This window comes from Bubalus bubalis, chromosome 9 (assembly GCF_019923935.1).
Source record: "Bubalus bubalis isolate 160015118507 breed Murrah chromosome 9, NDDB_SH_1, whole genome shotgun sequence".
Classification (NCBI taxonomy): domain Eukaryota; kingdom Metazoa; phylum Chordata; class Mammalia; order Artiodactyla; family Bovidae; genus Bubalus; species Bubalus bubalis.
In genome coordinates, this window is record NC_059165.1 from 17,749,622 (window position 1) to 17,752,598 (window position 2,977).

A 2,977-nucleotide genomic window follows, 5' to 3' on the forward strand; every position below is an offset into this window, starting at 1 on the left:
CTATGAAATCCCACACATTTGAACAGCGTGAAAGAAAAGCAGATCTATTTTTTGTGCATGTGTGTGTGTGTGCCACAAAGAAAAGCCTCTTTTGTAAATCAGTCCCTCCTCTGTGAGTGAATATTGTGAGGCTGGTGTTAGGTCAGGGGACAAGGGCCACTTTCCTGGCCAGGAAGACCACATGATTTTCTACAGCTCCACTCCAGCTGTCTCTTGGGTCATGGGCTTTGCGTTTAAAGAACACTGCAGGAGTGATAAACAGGACCTCGATTGAGGTCCTTCTTCAGCTTGATTCAATGGTGTGATTCAAGTGTTTGTCACTAAGTCATGTCTGACTACTTGAGACCCCATATATTGTAGTCCGCCAGGCTCCTCTGTCCATGCGATTCTCCAGGCAAGAATACTGGAGTGGGTATCCATTGCCTTCTCCAGGGGGTCTTCCTGACCCAGGGATCGAACCCAGGCCTCCTGCATTGCAGGCAGAATCTTTACTCTCTGAACCACCAGGGAAGCCCCAATTCAAAAGTGCCTGATGACAAATTAATCTCCTGCTAGATTGCAAGATCTCTGATTCGTCACTGGTTTCAGGAACCTGTGTTTTTAGTTCTTTGCTAACTTATAACCATCCTGGAGATGGTTACACTGCTGGTGATGTTTGGGGGACCAAGGTTTTACTAAGTCATGCATTAACTCAGTCAAATCACATGATTCACTTATTCTGCTATGGCCTGAACAAATCTGGTACTCACCTAATTATATGTGCTTATATACTGCAGGTTCGAAGGTGCTCCTCCTATCTAGTGCCGTTCCAAGAAATGGTTTCAAAATTGAATTTAAAACAGAGTGCATTCCAGTGGTTTAATGATCTTTTCCAGGTTTCTTAAGATCTTTGGTAAACATCCCAAAGCCACCTGAATCTGAATACTTGCACCGTGAAGGAATTCGAGACTCGTCGCCCTTCCTCCACTTGGATTCAGATCTGTGGTCCAGTCTCCCTCGCTATCTGGACAAGAGTATGTCTCAGAGAGGGGAGGGCAGTTTATATGCATTGTCTGCCTACCTGCTTATAATTAGAAATGCCCAACAGAGGAGTTCTTCATTGCTATATAGCAATGGCATTGAACAGTTATGGTCGGGGCTCAGGGACTGACTTTTTAAGTTCTTTGTAGAAAATGTGTAGATATTTTCATCAAATTCTAAATGCAGGCACTGATTTGAACATTTTTTCACAGCTAATTTTTCATCAGTAGTTTTAACTTGATTGATTTGATTCTAATATGGTCATTCTGATTCTAGTCGCTCTAATTGTTCAATAAGATTTCTGTAATTTAGTGTTTATAATCTTATAAGTGACAGTCTACTTGGGTTACCGTTTCATGACAAGCTGGTGGTTTATTTTCAGGAAAAGGAGAAGGTTTGGCCTCAGGCAAGTTTAAATGAATTTATAGGATAGAGTTGGAGCTCAAAACAAATTCAGAAAAAATATTCTTTAAATCTGTATCTTATAAAAAGATTCGACTCACTGAGCTACATTTATATTGCTGTTGGAAGAAGATGATAACACATTTAGAGACAATACAAATTATATATTTCTAAGTAGAGTAACTCTGAAAGTAGAACTGTTGGGAAAGGCATTCTCCTGTGGACCTCATTCACCCTCATAAGAGCGACCTTGGACCTGGAAACTTCCTTCCCAAGAGAGATGAAGTCCTTGCAGCATGTGCTGGACTGGCCACCTCGTAGGGCACATCTCTTCCTGTTTCACACTCAGTATGTGCTCCCTTGTTCTGCTCAAACGTGTGTGCCATGTGGTACCCGCTAACCTCACCACTATGTCTATCCCTGTAGAGGATGGGGCTCTTCATTCCGTAGCACAAGAGGGATTCGTGCAGGCAGTGGCGCTGTGGCTGCTGCTGATGCTCTGTCATGACCACTGGCCATGTGGGGCCAATGCCAACTACCAAAGCTGACGATGCTCTGTCTCTTCTTTATGTGAGTCAAGTGTCGTTGTGTCCAATGCCCAGCTGCGTTGCATGTTCCTTGGTGACTTAGATACCAAGATGCAGTGGGCAGTGGTGTTCTAACTTCTCCTGGTGAAAAGCAACAGATACTACTTCTCAATAAGAACAGATTACTATATAAGATTAGAAGGGCTGGGAAATGTCTTTGATCCTCAGTTTCAACCAGGCTACGGTAGAAGTGGAAAAGAGACTGGTGTCAACCTGGGGACATTGATAGCTATCGATTGCGAACATTGAATGAACTGGACTGTGAAATCCAGATCTGGGTAAGAGTCCTCATAGATGGTAGGTGTGGTTAGACTCTGCGTAAAACCTGATTTTGAGAGATCAGCAGGCTGGAATGGGGATGTCCTAGTTGTGAAAGCCAGGTGTTAGAATTATCTGTGAAAACAAAAAAGAACAAGGATTAGAGCAAGCAAGCGAGCTGGGAGCCAGGTAGATATTTAAGGAAAGTGAAAGAAAGTGAAAGTGAAGTCGCTCAGTCGTGTCCGACTCTTTGCGACCCCATGGACTGTAGCCTACCAGGCTCCTCTGTCCATGGGATTTTCCAGGCAATAGCCCTGGAGTGGATTGCCATTTCCTTCTTCAGGGGATCCTCCCAACCCAGGGATTGAACCTGGGTCTCCTGCATTGTAGACAGACGCTTTACCATCTGAGCCACCAGGGAAGTCCATTTAAGGAAAAGGGAGCCTCTAATTCCAGATGGCCAAATGAGGAAGTGGTCCCAAACCAGGCAATCGCCAGCAACCCGGTACCTGGAGAGTGAAAGAGGAATGGCCAAACAGGCAGGGGCACAGGTATGAAGCTTTGGAAACAGAAAGGACTATGATGGATGAGGCAGCTTTCTGACTTGAGGTGCCAGAGATAGGGAGGACCCTTAGTCAGATACACAGGTGGGCCAAAGTGGGAGGGAACTGGATGCTGGCTGTGCCAAGGTGAGACCTGGCTCCTGGAAG

The 2,977-nt window shown here is 44.9% G+C and overlaps 1 non-coding gene across 1 annotated transcript; it reads right to left on the minus strand.

Annotated features, from left to right (window-relative positions):
• Positions 1–2,616: 2,616 nt before the first annotated feature.
• Positions 2,617–2,688, minus strand: TRNAC-ACA. Its single transcript has one exon. It is a non-coding gene; the product is annotated as a tRNA-Cys (tRNA).
• Between the last annotated feature and the right edge of the window lie 289 nt (positions 2,689–2,977).